The 22,513-nt window shown below is 40.8% G+C and overlaps 4 non-coding genes across 4 annotated transcripts; all 4 read left to right on the top strand.

Moving 5' to 3' along the window:
- Window positions 1-190: 190 nt before the first annotated feature.
- On the top strand, window positions 191-262 carry TRNAM-CAU (transfer RNA methionine (anticodon CAU)). Its single transcript has one exon. It is a non-coding gene; the product is annotated as a tRNA-Met (tRNA).
- Window positions 263-4,181: 3,919 nt separating this feature from the next.
- TRNAL-CAA (transfer RNA leucine (anticodon CAA)) lies at window positions 4,182-4,287 on the top strand. The gene is made up of 2 exons: window positions 4,182-4,219; window positions 4,242-4,287. It is a non-coding gene; the product is annotated as a tRNA-Leu (tRNA).
- Window positions 4,288-7,337: 3,050 nt separating this feature from the next.
- Window positions 7,338-7,431, top strand: TRNAI-UAU (transfer RNA isoleucine (anticodon UAU)). The gene is made up of 2 exons: window positions 7,338-7,375; window positions 7,396-7,431. It is a non-coding gene; the product is annotated as a tRNA-Ile (tRNA).
- A 13,837-nt stretch (window positions 7,432-21,268) lies between these two features.
- On the top strand, window positions 21,269-21,341 carry TRNAF-GAA (transfer RNA phenylalanine (anticodon GAA)). Its single transcript has one exon. It is a non-coding gene; the product is annotated as a tRNA-Phe (tRNA).
- The last annotated feature ends 1,172 nt before the right edge of the window (window positions 21,342-22,513 follow it).

Here is a 22,513-nt window from a genome sequence, read left to right as displayed (position 1 = left end):
ATTCCAACTTGCTTTTGAGCATCAGTTTGGGGCAGGAGACGTAGAGTAGGCCGCGACGAAAGCCGAGGGCTAGAAGAAATAGGTGGAAAAGGAAAAAAGAGTAAGGCAATAAAAAGAAAGGAAATACCTTAAATCGAAGATAACTAGAAATAAGCCTTAGCCAGGGCAGACAATACAGCAGCAAGCATGTAGCAGAGTGGCGCAGCGGAAGCGTGCTGGGCCCATAACCCAGAGGTCGATGGATCGAAACCATCCTCTGCTATCTGTATTATTTCAATGGAGTCCTACTCTCCTTTATTTTCCCTAATGTAGTTGCAGATTCCTTGCAATAGGACCCGAGAAAGCAAATACAATCTTAAGACTCCTGCAAAGCGACGCCATCTTGTTTTATCTGATCCTCAAATTTGGAGTTTGTTAGATTACTTTTTCTTAGATATACAAAAGCATCACTATTGTCTATATCTTTAAAAGCAATTCTTTTTCCCAGTTATAAAAACCATACCTAACTTAGAAAATATGAGACATAAGAGCTAGACAAAAATTCAGTGGTAGCTGTGCCATATCCACTCCCATAACTGTCTCCATGCCTTTATTTTTTAAAAAGAGAGGTATGTTCAACAACTCATCTCCTTCTTTTTCAACTCATCCATCCCCTCAACATACAACCTTTTATCCCTCTTGTTCTCTGTTTCCATTGATCTTCCTTCCCTAACTCTCTGCACTTTGTCCTTCGGTAAATGGTGCCTCTACACGCAAACTGTGCAAACAAAACAAAACAAACGCAGACGCAGACATCAATTTTAATTGGAACCTGGAATGTACCAAGTATAAATCTAGGAAAATTTGAAGTTGTAAAAGATGAAATGTAACAAATAAACATTGACATTCTGAGCTGATAGAGACTGGTTTGCATACAGCCAAGATGCATTGATAATTACTGGTGATTGGAACACAAGAGGAAGGAATAATAGAAAAACATGGTTTGGTGAAAAAATTAAGCTGAAGATTTCCTGATAGAAATTGCAAGATCAACGACTTTTTCATCACAAACATATTTTGTTCAACACCACAAATGACAACTATACACATGTACTTCCCTGGATGGAGTACATAGAAACCAAGTTGACTACATCTGCAGCCAACTCTATTGCAGCTCAAACAAAGCCAAGTTTCATCTGTAAATCAGACCATGGATTGTTCACATGTACATTCAGATTGAAGATGAAGAAAATTAAAATAAGTCCACAAGAGCCAAAATAATCACTTTGAATGTACTGAATTTCAGATTTGATACATTGAACACTAATGACAGTAGACCTCATAAGCTCTGTGATGACAGCAAGACCATCAAACATGAAGAAAGCAAAAAGGGCATTAAAATGACAGGAAAGAAAGAAAAGATCAAAGTGAATGTCCGAAGAGATTCTAGAACTTATTCTTAATTGTAAAGCGGTTAAGATAAAAGGAAGCAATGATGAAGCCTAAGAGCTGAACAGAACATTCCAAATGACAGCTTGAAAAGACAAAGTCAAATATTACAAAGAAATCTGCAAAGACCTAGAGCTACTAAACCAAAAAGGAAGAACACGTTCAGCATTTCTTAAACTGAAAAAACTCAAGAAAAAAATTAAAGCCTTGAGTTGAAGTATTGAAAAATTCTATATGCAAAAGATTTAATGATGCAGGAAGCATAAAGAGTAGATGGAAAGAATGTACAGTCCCTATACCAAAAAGGACTAGCTGACATTCCACCATTTCAAGAGGTAACATGAGCAAGAACCAATGGTATTGAGGAAAAAGTTCAAATGGTACTGAAAGCATTAGCCATAAACAAGGCTCCAGGTACTGATAAAACAACAGTTGAAATGTTCAACAAGCTGATGATGCACTGGAAGCACTTACTCATCTTTGCCAGGAAATTTGGAAGACAACCAATTGGCCAATGGATTGGAAGAGATCTATATTTGTATTCATTCCAAGGAAAGGTAACCAATAGAGTGCTCAAATTATACAGTATCATTAATCTCACATGTTGTGAGGGGAGACCAGCCCTAACACTATCACCGGTTCGTAGGCGCAACTGTAGAGTTAAGATATATAAAATTATAGTAAAGTCATAGTAGACGTGATAGGTAAGAGAGTAAAATAAAGGAGTCAGACACATTTCATAGTAACATGCTCACCTCAGCCCTTCTTGATGGTCCACGTGGAGGTGCAAGGAGGAAGAGGGTAGGAGACAAAACGATTTATTTCTAACCAAGGTTTATATATCTTGTGGGAGCATACAAGCCCCCTAATTACAGGTAACAACATACATCACAGGAAGGGGTTATACCATAGGCAATATAGCAAAGGGAGGGGGACTCTCTAGGGGTATACACACACTAGGAAGAGGAGGGATTAAGGGTACACAAGTGACAAGATGGGTGGATCCTAGATTCATGATGGCAGCCTAACCTTGATTGTTCTTCAGCTGGAGACATGATTTATTCTAAGCTTTCAGGGGAAGCAACCCACTGTGCTTAACAGTAGAGAGTGAGGCCCACCTAGGACGGGACAGACAAAAGGGTCTGCTTGCTCTGGATGGCTGATGCCTATAGGGAGAGAACTTGGCAATCATCTACCATTAGGTGCAAGCAGTGTCCTAGGTCTGACATATATTTGAGAGGGAAAAGCTGGAGAAAAGTCTTTTTGTATCCCACAACATGTAAGTAAGATTCTGATAAACATCATGCAATAATGGTTGTAGCAGTACATTAGCAGGGAGCTGCCAGAGGTCCAGGCCACATTCAGAAGAGGATGTGGAACAAGGGACCCCATTGCTGATGTCAGATAGATGTTGGCTGGAAACAGAGAATACCAGAAAGATTTTTACTTGTGTGTTTTTGGCTATGCTAAGGCATTTGACTGTGTGGGTCATAACAGACTGTGGATAGAGATTTTTTCTGCTGTGGATTGTTTAACAGTCTTTCAGCAGCTTCCCACGAAGTTCACAATCTCTCGCCTACAATGTATTTTAAGAAGTGATATTAGTTGGAACTGGGGTCCTGGATGAGAATAAATTATTCCTTACACAAACTATTTTGAGTTTTTTTGTTTTGTTTTCCTGCAAAGGCTCACGATGGGCTTTAATATTATCTGCACTCTTCCAGTTTCCTCACCTGCCATCCCCCCCGCCTCTTTTTCCTTCTTGCATTCCATCTTTCCCCCACCTCTTAGTTCCTTCTTCTCCTGTTGCCGTTTTCTTGCTTTTATCCAATATAACGTCTTTTATTCTTTCTTCCGACCATGGAGTTAGGTCGTGGTTATAGGACATGTCAGAAAAGAAATAGGAAACCTCAGAGCCCAACACAACAAAAGTCTTTTTCTTAAAAAACTATACAAGGGCGGGGGGAAGCTATTTTGACAGAGATGGTAGATAGATGAGAGATAGATCCTTAGTGATTGCTTAAGGTGAACGGTATTACCCTCTCACTAAAAACAAACAAACAAACAAACTCACTGCTATCCAGTGGATACTTTGTTTTGTATTTTAAGGCTGTAATCTTTCAAGATCACCCGTAGTTGTTTCAAATCCTCCTCATTTTCAACCAGCAAGGTTGCATCATCGGCACACGGCAGGTTATTACTAAGCCTTCCTCCAATCCTGACGCCACATTCTTCTTCATATAATCCAGTGTCTCTGATTATCAACATGCAGATTGACTAAGGATGCTAAGAGGGTATGACTCTGATGAACACCTTTCCTGATTTTAGACCACACAGGATTAATTTCCTTGTTCTGTTGATCCATGTACAAATTCCACAACTGCCTCTTGATCCATGTACTAATTCCATATGCACACAACGTAGTGTTCTGAGATTCCCATTCTTCTCCAAGTTATCCACAGTCTGTTAGGTCAAACTAACATCACTTCTTAAAATACATTGTAGACGAGAGATTGTGAATTTTGCAGGAAGCTGTTGAAAGACTGTTACACTCCAGAGCGGATGAAATCTGTATCCAAAGTCCCTTACTTCTTAAGGTTGATCAAGTAACTCGGGGTCTTTATGGGTGTGCTTCAGCCTGACACCAGGAAAGTCAGTAGGAAAAAGGTGAGGTGGGTAGTTTGGGGCACACCACAGGGAAGAAGCAACCTTCTGATCTGCAGTTCTCATCCTGAGCATGCTGCATACAGGTTGTCAGGATGGCCGAGTGGTCTAAGGCGCCAGACTCAAGCATCGCTTCCCTTATCTGGGGTTTCTGGTCTCCAGTTGGAGGCGTGGGTTCGAATCCCACTTCTGACACAATGTTTTGTCTCTTCAACAATTTATGTAGCCTTGGAGCTCACAGAATTTTGTCTGTTTTACTCTATTGCACTCTCCCACCCTGCTAAACTCCACCCTTCTTGGGTCTCCCAAGTGGTAGACCAGCACTCCTATTTTTTTCTTTCTGTTGTCCTACTGTCTCCTGTCTCCTTCCATCTCCTCCTACTGCTGCTCCTAGTTCAAGCTTTTGACCCTCACCATGCCCAGTTCCAAGCAACTTTTTTTTATTGATAGTTGGATGAAGATTTACAGAGCAAATCAATTTCTATTCAACAGCAAATATATTTTTTCTGTCATTGAATTGACCTCCTCAAAATATAACATCACCTATCCCACTTCTGCTCTGTTTTCTGTTGTCGGCCCTCCTTCCCTTTCTAAGGCTGCCTGACTTCTAAAGTTTGCTCTTGGGCAAATGTCACCTTTTATTCTCAAACGGTTGATTTGCACCCTAAGAATACATTTTAGCTCTAGAATCCTGTTTGTTTACCACTCAGAAAATTTAAACTTGAATTTTCTAATGGCTCCATGTGATATTGACAATCACTTGGATCTCGTCTAATGTAACAATTTACTCAGTAGAAGAAAAGTTATCCCACAAAGCAAGAACTGTATTTCTGTTATCCAAGGAGCTCTGGAAGCACATGAATGATAGTGCTGCTAGTGTATGCTTCATGAGAGAGAACTGAATATGAGGTTATATATGTTTGGCACACAAGGAAAAGAAAGAAACAATCATTTCAATTTTGTAACATGTACTTCATACTTTTTTGTGGAATTGTTCAACTCTTGTATTTGAAGATGCATAATTCATGTAGCAATAGGGAGTCATGACCGCCCCTACCCCAGAAGACAAGCTTTTAAGCCTCTAGACTCTATTCCTTCTGAGAGCCAGGCACCATCTGGTTTCTTCCCCACACTGTGCTGTAGCACCCATGTCTTTAGTGATCTTTTCATGAGATAGAGCATCAGGCAGGGCCATGTCATAAAAACTAATGGCTCTTAGATTGGGCTTAGCATTAAGTGCAAGCACCAAATCCAATTATATATGTATGCTTTATATATGTCTTTGATTCATCTCATGGGCATCATTGTCATTTTACCTTAAAAATATTAGCCAAAATGTTATTCTTATAAAGCCTATGTGGTGCCACTGATCTATCTTCCCTGAAGAAAGCTGTTATAATGTCCGGTGACATATAAATGCCTGCGAGTCTCTTAAATGTCCACTTGTTGCAATCAATCATATCTATTACTATCAGGGGTTCTTTTTTAGTCTTCCTTATTCAATGTCCAGCTTTCACATGCATCTGAAGCCATTGAAAATCCCATGGCTTGGGTCAGGCACCCTTGATTTCTCAAAGCAACATTCTTGATTTTCAGTAATACAAGTAGGTCCTGTGCAGCAGGACTGGTAAGTGGATAAACAAATCTGTCTCGGAAGAAGTATGGCCAACGTGATCCTTACAGGCAAGGTTCTCAAGACTTCGTCTCATATTCTCTGAACAGGTTGTCAGGAGAAACCAGTCCCTGCAGGACATCGTTCTTGGTAAAGTTGAGGGGCAGCCAAAAAAAAAAAACAGAAAAGAAGGCCCTCCAGGAGATCGATGGACACCGTGGCTGCAATAATGGACTCCAGCAAAGGAACACTTGTGAGATGGCACGAGGCTGGACAGTGTTCCATTCTGCTGTGCACAGGGTCGCTATGGGTGGAGCTCATTTGATGACCCCTAACGCCATTAGGGTCAATGGTCACCTACTTTCCTTACCTTCCCAAATGTTGGTTCTTTTTACCTAGACCTGGGCTGGGAAAATAACACCGTAACCGTTACTGGGAGGTTTGTAGGGATCACTTAGAACCGTGCACCACCCTTGGTGAACCCTATCCAAATGTTAGCTACTCTGGTTATTTAGAGAGTGAGTGATCTCTAGCGCGCCAGGCAGTCAAATCTCTCCCAGAGGAAGAGTGAAAGTGTAGGTAAGACGCTGGCCAACGTGCGGAGGGGATTTCTGGTGAATTGATCATTTACCAAAGAGCTTGCGTTGTTCCTCATTGTACCCCACTTTTGTCGTCGTCATAAAAAACCCCAAGCACCATCTCAAGTCCAGTCGTTACAATAGTCGCTGAGACTCTACTTCCTCCTCCTGCGCCGCATGGGAAATTTGTGATAGTTACTACGTTCTGGTTGTCAGGTACTAGGCCTGCTATCCCTTCTTGTACACAATCTCGTTGACAGGGACTCTTCTAGAAGAGCCGAAAGACTTTCGTATCTCGGAGGTGCATTCATATCCTGACGGTCGCAGGCTTTCCCAGATCAAAAACCAACCAACCAAAATGACTTAGCATCAGGGGTCCCAGGAAGGGGAAGCTAGTGTGGGGGCACTTTGTCGCAGACGCCAACTGCCCGTGATGAGCCTGTGAAGGTCAACTACGAGGTGGTGGGCGGTGGTTAACTTCTGCACCGAGGGTGGCTTCGAATAAGGTTTCCAGTCTGACGGGGGGGGGCGGGGGGGGGAGAGCATTTGAGGCAGACCCCCAAGGGATTAGGCGGGGTGGGCTGGCGAGGCTAGGGGCGGCCCGGAGGGCTGCGGGTGGCTGGAGACGCGCAGAGGGCGCGCCGCAGGCTCGGCCTTTCCCAGGCCTGGTGTCTCCAGAGGCCTCGGGGTGATGCGCGGTGACGCCACGCTGCAGCCGAATAGTCGGCGTCTCGCACAGCGGCCGCTGCTGCCGGGAGGAGGAGCTGGAGTCCGCTCGCCCTCTCTCCTCCGCTGCTTTCCCGGGCTTCCAAAAGGAGCATCCGGAGAAACGGGGACACCACGTGGCCCAGGGGGAGGATCAGACACGGCTCTCAGAGAAGATGTGCAGCGCCTGCTCAGAATGTGTTTGATTTGTACAGCCAGCCGGCGCCGGGGAGGGTTTCCGGCGGCTCCTCGTGCCCAGGCCTGGGCGCTAAGCGAGGGCTGCAGTGGGGTGCGGGGCGCCGGGCGCTCGTGACTGTGTAGAGAGCGCACGGAGGAAGTAAGGAAAGCATGCTCCAGTGGCGCAATCGGTTAGCGCGCGGTACTTATACAGCAGTATATGTGCGGGTGATGCCGAGGTTGTGAGTTCGAGCCTCACCTGGAGCATGTTTTCTTTCCGGTGAGATTTTTAGATCTAATCTTTATCACAAAGGAACAAGATGACTATATACATCTTTTCCTTCTCCCCAAAGAAAACGCTACAAGGAGTTTACTCAATTGTCTAGGACGAAACCGCGGAGATACCTGTGATGGAGTAAGGCTATTTGGATAATTTCAAGGATGGGAAGAAGACTGCAGACCGGAATGAGGCAAATTGAATTCATACCAGCAGATTCATTTCTCTTCCACGAGGAGACTGAACAGCGAGGTTGTACAGCGTCCAGGAAGCCTCTCTCCCCCTTTCCACTCCTTTCTTTACTCAGCTATTTGGGGACTGACAAAGGAGGAACTAGGCACTATGCTCTGCGATGTCTTACAGCTGTCTCTGGGACTCACCAATGTGCCTACTCAGCCCTGATTTCTAGGAAGTTTGCGGCAAGGGGCTTGCTGAGCTAGCCTAACCTAATCGTGCTGGCAGGGGAACGCCACTGCTTTCTTCACACAGATCCAGGCGGAAAACAGGAAGTGTTGATTGCTCACACCATAGAAACACACGACAGACCAGGGACAGTATGCATTTCTTGCCATTTCAAAGGGAAATACACTGATTTCTTTGAAGAACTACATTCATCCCAATGCTCGCGAAATAAATAAGTCAAGGTTGCTTTGAATTTCTTCTGTGTCGCAGGATTTTCCTGTTCTTCTGAGCCCTACATGCACCTCCAGCCTCCAACATCCGGAAAGTTCCCACAATTCTGTCCTTGGCTTTCTTCTGATGTAATATACACAGTGCTTAGATTATTGTGATGCTAACAACTTTGTAAATACAGGGGAAAAGCCTCCCACCTGGTCCTCTCATTTGAATCCAGGTCCATGCATCCTGCTGACCACTGGGCATTTCTGGCTGAGAATTCCCACAGGAATGTAATATGAATTCATTGCCTGCAAAAACGAGTTCATAATTATCCACGCTCCCTTTTGCCCTCTTTATCTCAATGAAGCCTGCTTGTTTCCTGATCTATTGTAGGTGCTGAAGACACAGTGGCTTAAAAAAAAAAAGTCTGTGTTCTTTGCAGCTTAAATTCTAATGGGGAAAGGTAAATAGTAACCAAATTATATATAACCCCACATAAATTGTTTTAGATGTCATCATGTCAAGTCTGACTCAACAACCCCATGCACAACCCAATGAACCACTGCCAGTCCACATGGTCCTCACAATCATTGTTATATTTGAGTCCATTGTTCCAGCAACGGTGTCAATCCATCTCATTGAGCGTCTTCCTTTCTCGCTGACCCTCTACTTTACCAAACATGATGTCCTTCTCCAGGGACTAGTCTCTTCGATAGCATGTAGAAGTAAGTGAGACAAAGTCTTGCCATCTTTAATTCTTTTTTTAAAATCATTTTATTAGGGCCTGATACAACCCCTATCACAATCCATACATACATCAATTGTGCAAAGCACATTTGTACATTCACTGCCCTCATCATTCTCAAAACATTTGCTCTCCACTTAAGCTCCCGGCATCAGCTCCTAATTTTTCCCCTCCCTCCCCGCTCCCCCTCCCTCAGGAACCCTTGATAATTTATAAATTATTATTTTGTTATATCTTGTCCTGTCCGACATCTCCCTTCACCCACTTTTCTGTTGTCTGTCCCCCACGAAGGAGGTTATATGTAGATCCTTGTAATCGGTTTCCACTTTCCAACCCACCATCTCAGTATCGACACTCTCACCACTGGTCCAAAATGGATCATCCTCCCTGGATTCCCTGTGTTTCCAGTTACTATCTGTACCAGAGTATATCCTCTGGTCTAACCAGATTTGTAAGGTAGAGTTGGGGGGTGGGGGGGAAGAGAAGCATTTAAGAACTAGAGGAAAGTTGTATGTTTCATTGTTGCTACACTGCACCCTGACTGGCTCATCTCCTCCACAAGACCCTTCCGTTAGGGGATGTACAGTTCCTACATATGGGCTTTGGGTCTCCACTCTGAACCCCCCCTCATTCACAATGATATCATTTTTTGTTCTGATGATGCCTGAAACCTGATCCCTTCGACACCTCGTGATTACACGTGCTGGTGCGCTTCTTCCAAATGAGCTTTGTTGCTTCTGAGCTAGATGGCCGCTTGTTCACCTTCAAACCTTTAAGACCCTAAATGCTATATCTTTTGATAGCTGGGCACCATCAGCTTTGTTCCCTACATTTGCTTATGCGCCCATTTGTCTTTAGCAATCGTATCAAGAAGGTGAGCATACAATGATATGATTTTTTGTTCTTTGATGCCTGATAATTGATCCCTTTGGCACCTCGTGATCACTCAGGCTGGTGTTCTTCCATGTGGGCTTTGTTGCTTCTGAGCTGGATGGCCGCCTGTTTACCTTCAAGCCTTTAAGACTCCAGACGCTTTATCTTTTGATAGCTGGTCACCATCAGCTTTCTTCACCATGCCATCCTTAATCCTAAGGAACATTCTGGCTGTACTTCTTCCAAGACAGAGTTGTTTGTTCTTCTTGCCAAATAAAACCAAAAACTCACAACCATCAAGTCAATTACAATTCATAAAAGAGTAGAACTGCTTCTGTGAGTTTCATAGCTGGTAATTCTTTATGAGAGTGGCAAGCCTCATCTTTCTTCCATAGAGTAACTGGTGGTTTCAAACTGCTTGCCTTGTGGTTAGCATCCCAACACGTGACCCATAAGGGCCAGGGCTCCTGTGATAATTTCAATGTTCTTCCTCAACACCATAACCATAACTCAAATGGACCTATTGTTTCCCCTTCTTTATTACTCATTGTTTCATTTTTACATGCATATAAGGTGATAGAAAATGCCACATGGCTTGAGTCAGGTGAACATTAGTTCTCAAAATGACCTCTTTACTAACACCTTAAAGAGTGGTCTGGGGGTGGGGGTGGCAGCAGATTTGCCAAATGTGACCCATTTCTTGATCGATGTTTCCATGAGTGTTGGTTATGGATCCAAGTAAATGAAACCCTTGACAACCTCAATATTTTCTCCAGTTACTATAATGTTGTTTATTGAGCCAGTTGTGAGGGGTTTTGTTTTCTTTACATTGATGTATAATCCACTCTGAAGGCTCTGGTCTTTGATCTTCACAAGTCAGTGCTTCAATTCCTACTCGATTTCAACAAGCAACGTAGTATTAGCTGCATATTACAAATTATTGATGAGCCTTCCTTCATATCCGGATTCCATGTTTTTCTTCATAGAGTTTAGTTTCTCCGATTATTTACTCAGCATGCAAAGCGAACAAGCAAGATAAAAGGATATGACCCTGATGTCAATCTTTCTGAGTGACTACCTCTTGATTTATGTTTAGGTTCCACATGAGCAAAAATAAGGTATTCTGAGGTTCCCATTCTTTGCTATGTTTTCTATAATTTGTTATGATTCACACAGTCAAATGTAAATAAAACATGTATGAATATCTCTTTGGTATTCTCTGCTTTCAGCAAAGATTCATCTGATGTTAGCAATGATATCGCTTGTTTTACATCCTCTTCTGAACTCAGCTTATATTTCCAGCAGTTCAATATCATCAGTCAAAACAAGGCCAGGAGTGGACTGTGAAACAGACTATAAATTGCTTATATGGAAGTTTAGGCTGATGCTGAAGAAAATTAAAATAAGTCCATATTTAGTCTAACCTATAACAACCCATGAATCACTGCCAGGCACGCACAGCCCTCACAATCACTGTTTCAATTGATCCAATTGTTGTAGCAACTGTCTCGATCCATCTCATTAAGGGCCTTCTCTTTCTCACATGACCCCTTACCAAGCATGATGTCCTCCAGGGACTGGTCTCTCCTGAGAGCATGTAGACGTAAGTGAGACAAAGCGTTGCCATCCTGGCTCGATCCTAAGGAGCATTTTGGTTATACTTCTTCAAAGATGCATTTGTTTTTCGGGCCAAACGAAACTAAAAGCAAAAATACAACTTCAAGTATATCCCACTTACATTTAGAGAAAATCTCAAGAACAGATTTGAAATATTGAACATCAATAAGAGAAGATCTCATGATGAGCTGTGGGATGACATCAAAGACATTAAAGATCATGTAAAAATAAAGGAAAGAGAGGACTAAATTGGACAGCAGTAGACCCTGTGAAACTTGCTCTTTAACTTATAGTAAAGTTTATGGGAGAAATGATAAAGAAATGAACAAGAAATTTTGAAGGGCATCTCAAGTATTAGTATTCTATGTCCTGCTTTCAAAAATTATAACATTTCAAGTATAAAATTTTATAATAAAATATGCAAAGACTTATATTTAGAAAAAGAGAGCATGCTCGGTGTATTTTTTTTATGCTCAGTGTCTTTAAAGCTGAAATAACTGAAGCAAAAACTCAAGCCTTGAATTACAATATTGAAGGATTCTATTGGCAAAGTATCGAACCATGCAGGATGCATCGAAAGAAGATGGAAGGAATACACAGAGTCACAGTGCTAAAAAGAACTGGTCAACATTCAGCCGTTGGAAGAGGTAGCATAGAATCAAGAACCAATGGTATTGAAAGAAGAAGTCTAAGCTGCACTGAAGGCATTAACAAAACACAGCTCTAGGTATCAGCAGAATACTAATTAAAATGTTTCAACACATTGGTGCAGCCCTGGAAGCACACACTAATCTATGCCAATTAATCTGAAAGACAGCTACCAAGCCAACTGACTAGAGGAAATCCATATTTGTGCCCAATCCAAAGAAAGTGAATCAACAGGATGCTATAATTTTCAAACAATATAACTAATATCATATACTAGTAAGATTTTACTGAAGTTAATTAAAAAATGATGCAGCGGTACGTAGACAGGAAACTGCCAGAAATTCAAGCCCGATTCAAAGAAGTGGCATGAGGAATAAAGTCCTTGATGTTAGATGAGCGGTGGCTAAAAGCAGAGAATACCAGAACGATGTTTTACTTGTGTTTTATTGACTGTGCAGGGCATTCAGTGGTGTGGATCACAAGAAACTATGAATAACACCGAGAAGACTTGAAACGCATTGTGCTCACGAGGAACGTGTACACGAACCAAGAGGCAATCGTTTGAACAGAACTAGGGTGTATTACTGTAAAGAGGTCTTGTGCAGCAGAGTCAACTAACAAAATGTGGCATTTGATCTCTGGACTGCTACGTCCATAAGCATTGATTGTGGATCAAAGCAAGAGAAAATCTTTAACCACGTCAACTTTTCCTCCATTTGTCATGATGTTACCTATTGATCCAGTTGTGAGAATGTTAGCCTGACTTACATTGAGCCAAAATCCATACTGGAAGTCGCAGTCAAGAGATCAAAAGACAAGTTGCATTAGGTAAATCTGCTGCACGAGACCTCTTGAGAGCACTGAGAAAGCAAGGGTGTTACTTTGAGGCCTAAGGTGCCCCTGACCCAAGCCATGGTATTTTCTTTTGTCTCATGTGCATGTGACAGCTGGACACCGACTAAAGAAGACTGAAGAATTGATGGCTTGCATTACGGTGCTGGAGAAGAATATTGAAAATCCCATAGACTACTGTAAGGACCAATCTGTCTGTCTCAGAAGAAGTACAGCCAGAGGGTTCTTTAGAGGCAAGGATGGCAAGATTTCATCTTACATACTCTGGACATATTGTCACGAGAGACTAGTCTCTGGAGAAGGGCGTGCTGCTTGGTAAAATGAAGGGACAGTGAAAAAGAGGAAGGTCAGTCAAGGAGATGGATTGACACCGCGGCTGTACCAATGGGCTCTAGCACAGGAATAATGGTGAGTTTGGCTCAGGACCATGTGGTGTATTGTTCTGTTGTGCATAGGGTCACTATGGGTCAGAACCAACTCCATGGCACCTAACAACAACAGAGACTGCTGGTTGTTTTAAAATCAGTTGGTGGACCAGGTAGTTGTTTCCCAAATTTCTAGGCAGTCTAATGAAGGCTTCCAGGAAAGCATCAGGTAATTTGTTGTTAGATGCATCAAATTATTGAAGCAATTGAGTTGGCATTCTTCTTACTTCTGTAGCCTTTTTTTTTTTGCAAGTACTTTCAGTGCAGCTTAGATGTCTTCCTTTAATACCATCATTTGTTGATCATATTCTACCTCCTTCAAATAGTTGGATTCTCATTGATTATTTTTGGTAACAGTGACTTTGTGTCTTCCTTTAATTTTCTATGGATGTTGCCTGTGTTAGGCCGTATTTTTCCTGAAGAATTTCTTAGTATTACGACTTGAGACTCAAGTTTTTTTCTTCGGTTCTTTCAGCTCGGGAAATGCTGAAGCATGTTCTTCCCATGTAGCTCTCTAATTCCAGGCCTGTGCACACTTCGCGACACTAGTTTACTTTGTCTCCTCAAGCTGAGGTTTGAAATCTTCTGTTCAGCTCTTTGGCTGAATTATTTCTCCCATTTGCCTTATTTATTCTATGTTCAAGTGCAAGTTTCAAAGTGTCTTCTGACATCCATTTCTTTCCTGTCTTTTTCATGACCTCTTGCTTTCTTCATGTATGATGTCCTTGATGTATTCCCACATGTCTGGTCTTTGCTCATTAGTGCTCAATGAGTCAAATTTGGTTTTGAGATGGTCTTTAAATGCAGGTGGGATACATTCCAAGTCATACTTTGTCTCTCTGTGGACTCACTTGTTTTAATTTTCTTCGGCTTCAATCTGAACAAGATGAGAAGTTGATGGTCTATTCTGTTATCAGTGCCTGCCCTCGTTCTGACTGATGGCATTGAGCTTCTTCAGTGTCTCCTTCTACATATGAAATTGACCTGATGCCTGTGTATTTCATCTAGCAAAGTCCACATTTATCGTCATTGTTCATGTTATTGAAAAAGGTATTTGCAATGAAGAAGTTGTTGGTCTTGCAGAATTCTACCATGTGATCTCTGGAGTTGTTTCCATGACCAAGGTGTATTTTCAACTATGTGAAGGGACTTCAAAAAGTTCTTAGAACCAAGCAATAGTTTAACTTAACCAGTAAAAAATTTCTGTCCTTTACATAATGTCATTTTTAGAACCATCAATATGGGTTAAAATTGGCCTCAGCAACTCAAAGGATGGGATGGGAACCTGAGATGGCAGTGAGGCTTTTTACAATTAAAATTTTTTTAATATTATTTTATATTTTTAGAGGAGGTGGCAGGAGGTTCTTCATAGGGAAAGATTTTGACACAACAAGAAAAATGTAACTATTATTATTAACCAAATTATGTGGAAATTGTCCAACAGAAACCTAATTTGTTGGGTAACTTTCACCATTTTTATTTTTTGATATTATTTTTGTTTTAAAAAGTTATGAGTCTTCAAATTTACTAGTGTTTACCAGGAGTAGGAGGGAGGGGAGAAAGGGGGACTTATTGTGTAGAAAATATTGAATTTCTGTTTATGGTGAAGGAAGTTGACGATGATTGCACAACATAATTAATTGGTATCACTGACCATACCCAAAAGAATGCTCAAACTATAGAACAATCACTGATATCACATGTAATATGTTAGTCTCGATAGACCAGAGAAACAAATTCATAGACATGCATATGTGTATAAGAAAGAGCTTTATATACAAGTGCAATTGAATATTGAGAAAACATCCCAGTCCAGTCCAGATCAATTCCACAAGTCCGAAATTAGCCCACATGTCCAAAAACAATCTATAAATTCCTCTTCAGACTCACACAACACATGTAATGACATTGAGTGCAGGAAAATCACAGGCCAGTGAGCGGGCAGTCTTGTGGATCCAATGGTGTTGTAAGCATCTCAGTGCTGGCAGAGGTCTCCATGTGGCCCCTTCAGCCTCTCTCCATGTGGATTGTCAACTGCATTGTCTCCCAGGGAGTGACCAGAGAGAAAGAGTCTACCACGTCCAAGGAGAAATACCAGAATTCCCAGAATTCTCAGGAGAAGACCTTGCCCACACATAGCCCTCACTGGCTATGTCCTGATTGACAGGTTAGATCCACCCCTTCACTCTTAATCATCTCAAATTGACAAACAATTACATAACTACCACAACATGCAAGTAAGATTTTGCTGAAGATTGACAGGGAGCTGCCAGGAGTTCAGGCCAGATTCAGAAGAAAACAGAACAAGAGGTATCATTACCAACGTCAGATGGATCTTGGTTCAAAGCAGACACTAATAGAAACATGTTTTCTTGTGTTTTATTGACTATACAAAGGCATTTGGATCATAACAAACTATGGATAACCTTGGGAAGAATGGGAATTCCAAAACACTTCGTAATGCTCATGTGGAACTTGTTCATGCATCAGGCAGCAGTTGTGGGATGAGAACAAGGAAATCATACATGGTTTAAAATTAAGATATAACTCGTGGAGGAGCCCTGGTGGTGTAGTGGTTACACACGGGGCTGCTACTGCAAGGTCAGCAGTTTGATCCACTCCGCAGAAGAAAGAGGAGGCTTTCTACTCCCATAAAATTAAGATATAACTCAGTCTGACTGCTGATCAAACAATCAGAGAATTATATGAAGAAGAATGTGGCATCAGGATTGGAAGAAGACTTAATATGGCCTTGTGATATACAGATGACACGACCTTGCTTAATTAAATGAGGAGGACTTGAAACACTTGCTTGATGAAGAATGAATGTAGCCTTCAGTGTGGATTACAATTTAAAGTAAAGAGGACCAAATTCCTCACAACTGTAACATCATAAGATTGCAGGTATAAAGTTGTTTTGCTTGGATCCACAATCAATACTCATGGAAGTAGCAGTCAAGAGATCAAAAGATGTGTTGCATTAGGTAAACCTGCTGCACAAAACCTCTTTAGATCGTTGAAGAGCAAGGATGTTACTTTGAGAACTAAGGTGCGCCTGGTGTTTTCCATTGCCAAATCATGGTATTTTCATTGCCACAAAGCTTGTGAAAGTTGGACATTGAATAAGAAAGACAAGAGAAGTATTGATATATTTGAAGTATGGTACTGGAGAATACTGAATGTACCGTGGGCTTCCAACAGGACAAACAAACAAATCTGTTTTGGAAAATATCTGGCCAGAGAGCTCTTAAAAGATAAGGATAGCGAGACTCAGTCTTTCATACTTGGGACATGTCAGGAGAGATTGATTACTGGAGAAAGACATCATGCTTGGTAGAGGAGAGGAACAGCAAAACAGAGGAAGGCCCTCAAAGACCTGGATTGACACAGTGGCTGCAACAATGGGCTCAAGTCTACGAACAATTGTGAGGATTATGCAGGACTGAGCAGTATTTAGCTCTGTTGCTCATAGGGTTGCTATGGGTCAGGATTGACTCAATGGCACCTAAGATCGATGGCAAACTATATATGTGAAAAATGCTACACTGGCTGACGCTGGGATATATAGAATGTATTTTTTATAATAAAGAATTTGGGGGCCTTTGGGGATTTATTAGGGTCCACACCACTAGATAAAAGCCACTCCTGAACATCTTTGGAATAAGTCCTTCTTTCATCTTGGGCTTTTGCTGAGATACTAAAAAAATGTCCTTAAAATCCGTGGAAGTCCTTTAACCTTTTAAGAGAACCTTTGGTCAGATTGAATAGAATTCCAAGTTTTTCCTAAGGTCTTACCAAAGAAGTTACAGTCATACGCTCAACTTCATCTTTGGTCGCTGGATCAGTTCTCTGGATTTGATCTTTGATAAGAATCTATTTCTTAATTTAGGAATCAGTTTTCATCAAGAGAGGATGGTTATTTCCACAACCACAAAGTTTTTTTTCTCTTGTTGAACAGTATTTTTTTTAATGTCCTTCTCTCCACCAAAAACAGATTATATATTGAGTCTAATCCGAGTCCTACCAAAAAGGCCATGCTAACTGAACCTCCTGGTGAACCTTACTCAGACCCGATGATTACTCATGTTTTGATGGTTCTGAGGACGCTTCCAGTGACAGTGACATTGTAAGACCAGTAAAGAAGCATAAAGTGGCAGTGCTTTCAAGTGATCCTGACTAACGATGAAGGTGATTCTGTTTTTGTGAATGATTCATTTTGTAATAATGTTACTAACGATTGGTGTGAAATTGACATTCCACCACGTTGGGAAATGTTTGAAGGTCATCCTGGGGTTATTACATTTCCAACTCAATGTGACTCTGTAGCCTCTGTGACTAGCCGCGTGTTTGGTGATGACTTGTTTGAATTGTTTTGCCAGGAGTTGTGCAGTTATCCTGATCAAACCTCAGTGACATGTAAAACATCACCTACATCGATCAAGTGGTCTCCCTTCACACAAAAAGACATGAAGAAATTCTTAGCCCTAATTCTTCTAATGGGACAAACAAAAAGATAGCTGGAAAGATTATTGTTCAACAGATCCTCTAAAAGCTACCCCAATATTTTCGCAGACTATGAGTCATAATAGATTTTAACAAATATGGACATTCTGGCACTTGAATGATAACACGAAAATGGACAAAAGCTCTGGAAAACTCTTTAAAATTCAACCTGTGCTGGATTATTTCCTCAATAAATTCAGGACACTTTACCGACCAAATCAACAGTTGTCTTTGGACGAGGGGATGATTCCGTGGAGAGGATGCCTGAGGTTTTGAACCTACAACCCAGCAAAGATTACAAGTGTGGCTTACTTGTTAGGATGGTGTGTGAGAGTGACACAGGCTATATCGACAATGTGGAAATGTATACTGGGGAAGGGAAGAAATTGGAAGAAACTGCTCTCTCAGTTCTTGGCCCTTATCTTCGTATGCGGCACCATATCTACCAGGATAATTACTGTAACAGTACCTCTACTGCCGATTTACTACTGAAAAACAAAACTCAAGTCTGCGGTACGATTAGAGTGAACAGAGATTTACCGCTAACCCTAAAAGCCAAAGCATCAAGAATGAAGAAAAGGTGACACAGTTTTCCGTAGAAAAGGTGACATTCTTCTCCTCATATGGAAAGACAAGCGAGATGTCAGAATGATATCACCAATTCATGACACTTCTGTCTCAAATACAGCAAAGAACAATAGAAAAACGGGAGAGGATATATTGCAATCTGTGTGTATATATACATCCATATAATGGCCACCTGAAGGGAGTTGATTGTGCAGATCAGTACCTCTCATATTATCTTATTCTAAGGAAAACAATGAAATGGACAAAAAAGTCATCCTTTATCTCATAAACTGTGAACTTTTCAATTGTTATAGAATTTACTATGCCCTGAATCCAGAGAAACAAATGAAGTACAAGTGTTTTCAGTACCAAACTACTGGATTACTGACGATGAAAATGAAGGCTCTCCAGAACCAGAGAGAGATATGTCCAGCCCAACCCCTAGGAGAGCAGGGAGAGCACCGCGTAAAGATCCACCAGAAGACTGTCAGGTGACATGAACCTGGGTTCATTTCAAGCAATGGTAAAAAGAAATTTCCTACCAGAGCCTGTAGAGTTTGTGCTGCCCATGGAAAAAGAAGTGAAACCAGGTATATTTGCAAATTTTGTAAGGTACTGCTTCACAGAGAAAAATGTTATATAAAGTTCCATACATTAAAAAAGTACTAGGAACCTTTGTTTATATATAGGTCCTATGCTAATTGCAATATATGAAATAATTATAACTGTTTAGGATAAGGTCTCCACAACGAATCAAAGCAAAGGGCTAGGAGATCAGTTTTGCACAGTGTTTCAGGGATGATATTTGCCCACTGTCTTTGGTTCTCAATGTAGCTGTATAGTACAGTTGTAGTACAGTAACAATAGTACCTTGCATAACAAAGGAACATATCAACAAATGAACACTGGGGAACAAAAAATGTATTTTTTGTTTGATATGCTGCATTTATTTTTACTGTTTTTCAAAGTAATATGGATTATGTTGATCATTTTTACAAGACGTTTATAATTTCATGAAGATTATAGTTAATAAAAGTTATAATGTTCCGCATACATTGCAACATATTGTTTCATAATGTGCGACAATGTTTTATATTCAAAAACTGAAAGTTATGAATAAATATGATGAAAAGTTGATTAGATGTAAACCCATTAATGGTTCAATGCAAAAACAAAACTAACAGCCCCAAAATACAAGACCACTTGGATAAGTTGGTAAAAAAGATATTCGGTCTTTAATGTGTAAGTATGGGTAGACTAGAGAAACAAATCCATGGGCACCCATATGTGTATAAGAAAGAAAATTATATTCAAGAGCAATTGAATATTGAGAAATCATCCCAGCCCAGTCCAGATCAAATCCCTAAGCCCGATATTAGCCCATATGTCCGATACCAATTTATAAAGTCCTCTTCAGACTCACAAAACACATGCAATGACACCGAATGTAGAAGATCACGGGCCAGTGGCTAGAAAGTGTTTGGATCCAGTGGTGTTGTAAGCATCTCAGCACTGGCAGGAGTCTCTACATGGCTTCTCCATCACCCAGGGCTGCATCAGGGTGGGTCCATGTGGCTTCTCAGCTGCTATGTCTCCCAGGGTGTGAAGTAGTGAGAGAGTCTCTCTTGCCTCCAAGGAGGAAAATACCAGATTTCCCAGAATTCTCAGGAGAAGGCCATGCCCACATAGAGGCCTCATTGGCTGTGATCTGATTGACAGGTTAGACTCCACCCCTACATTATCAATCCTCAAATTGACCAATGATTATATAACTGCCACCGGTGTATTTTTAGGAGGTTCCAGTTCTTTACTTTGTCTTCTGTTGTGTGCGCATTTCCATTATGTTTACTAGTATATTTTTGCCTTGTATTAGGGCCTTGATGTTTGTCCCGTTCCCCACCCCACCCCCACTGATGATTTTTACAATTTTTTAGTTTGTGTTTTGTATATGGTGTGAGGTTTGAGTCGTGTTTCACTTTTCTGCAAGTGGAAAGTCAATTTTGTCAGCACCTTATGTTGAAGAAACTATCTCTTTCCCATTTATCAAAAGAAAAACAAAAACCCCACCAATTGTTTTTAGGTATATTATTCTATTCCTGAGTTTTCTAATCTGTTCCATTGGCTACTTTGACTAACGTGGGTATGTAACAGATTGTAAAGTCAAGAAGTGAGAAGCCTCCTACTTTTTTTGCATCTTTCTTTCTGATAAATGAGTGTCATGTGCACTTAAAGCTAAGTATAAGAATGCTCAGGGACTGCTGGAATCCCAAAGTCCGTCAGCATTAGAATGAATAAATAAATTGTGGCATCCATTCAATAGAAGGAAATGCTCCTATCGAAAACAGATCAATCTCGAAGAGTATTGAGTTTAAGAAGTCAGACAGAATGCAGATTTTCTTTGTTTTGATGTATATGAAGCTTTTTAAAAAACAGGATATTTGTGATAAAAGAGTATTGAACGGTGGGAGGTATGGAATGAGAGCGAGCATAAGATAGCCAACTAACTCATGGAGGTTGTGCACTGGTAGAACTTAAAATTTGTCTACTTTACTGTATTTAAGTAATACTTCTTTAGACCAGCGGGGAAATGGAATTAAAACAGCTGAATGAATAAATGATAGTTGAGCACCAAATTAGAACTTACCCGAAATGGAGATGGTAATTTAGTGAATTCTGGGAACTTTCCCAATCTGACCAGAAGCTACTCAATTCATATCATTAGGAACTGTATATAAAAATTTCTCTGTCACTTAAAGAAATTATTATTATCATTCCAAGTAGAAGATTCCTCACTGTGTTTATTTATTTTAATAATTTTCATCTTGGCAGAGCAATTATTTCTCAATAGCAAAATCTTGTTTTCGGAAAACAAGAGTTCTCTAAAATGTGAAGTCCAAAAAAAAAAAAAGAGGGGAAGGTGGGGGAGCTGATGAGAAAAAGCTATTTGGATGTAATTGATAGATCAGGAGGAAGCAGCGGGCCGAAATAGCTCAGTTGGGAGAGCGTTAGACTGAAGATCTAAAGGTCCCTGGTTCGATCCCGGGTTTCGGCAATTTGCAGCTAAGCCTCAGCTTTTGCATGTGTTTGCATTCTCAATACTGACTCGTGGAGTTCGAGAATGGGAGCCAGTACCAATCGCTACCAAATACTAACTCCAAACAGTGGGGAGTTTTTAATTATTATTTTTTAAAAAGTGAATTCTTGATCCCTTAGCAAACGTTATCTGTAAATAAACCCCAGGTTTAAAAGGGACTTGCTGAGGGAAGAAAGGGAGAACCGATCACAATGATCTACATATAACTCTCTCCCAGGAGGATGAACAACAGAAAAATGGGTGAAGGGAGACAGCGGTCGGTGTAAGATATGAAAAAAATAATAATTTATAAATTATCAAGGATTCGTGAGGGAGGGTGGGAAAAATGAGGAGCTGATTCCAAGAGCTTAAGTAGAAAGAAAATGTTTTGAAAAAGATGGTGACAACATATCTACATATATGTTTGACACAATGAATGGATTGTGTGATAAGAGCTGTATGAGCCCCAATAAAATGATTTTTAAAATGGGGGGGACTTGCAAAAGCAGTTCCGTCCACAAAGTTACAAGTTTCTCTACATCCTATAGTCAACTCCATGGAGAGGAAAATAAAACAATTCAGTAATTTACAGAGCATGTTCTCATGCGTTATCAAATGTACCTATAAGAATCAGGGCAAAAAGGGGGAAAAAATCAGGGCAAAATGTGAAAAAGTTCTCTACTTAACGCCACTTAATCCTGCATGCAATAAGGTTTACCTTGATAATTCCTAACAATATTACCAATACTCCTAATGCTCTAACAGAAAGTTTTGCACATCTTATAATTGTAGTTGTTTTCATTTCAGGGAGAGTCCTAGTTTGGGGCCAGGTATTTTGCAACATAAGAAAGGGTCCAGAAATTGACACAATGCCAATTGGGATGCTTCAGCAAATAGATGAAACTCTGGAAGCTCTTAGCCATCTATGTCAAGAAATATGGTCAAACAACTGGAAGAGATCCACAGTCATGTCCTACCAGACAGGTGATAAAACAGAATACAGAAATTATCGAGCAACATCATTAATATAACCTACGAGCAAAATCTTGCTGCAGATCATTCAAAAACTTACTGCAGATATACAGCCACAGGAAACGGTCAGAAGTTCAAAGTGAATTCAGAAACAATCATGGAACAAGAGATATTATAGC

The sequence above is a fragment of the Tenrec ecaudatus genome, chromosome 1 (assembly GCF_050624435.1).
Source record: "Tenrec ecaudatus isolate mTenEca1 chromosome 1, mTenEca1.hap1, whole genome shotgun sequence".
Lineage (NCBI taxonomy): Eukaryota > Metazoa > Chordata > Mammalia > Afrosoricida > Tenrecidae > Tenrec > Tenrec ecaudatus.
This window is presented reverse-complemented; position numbering and strand designations above follow the sequence as displayed.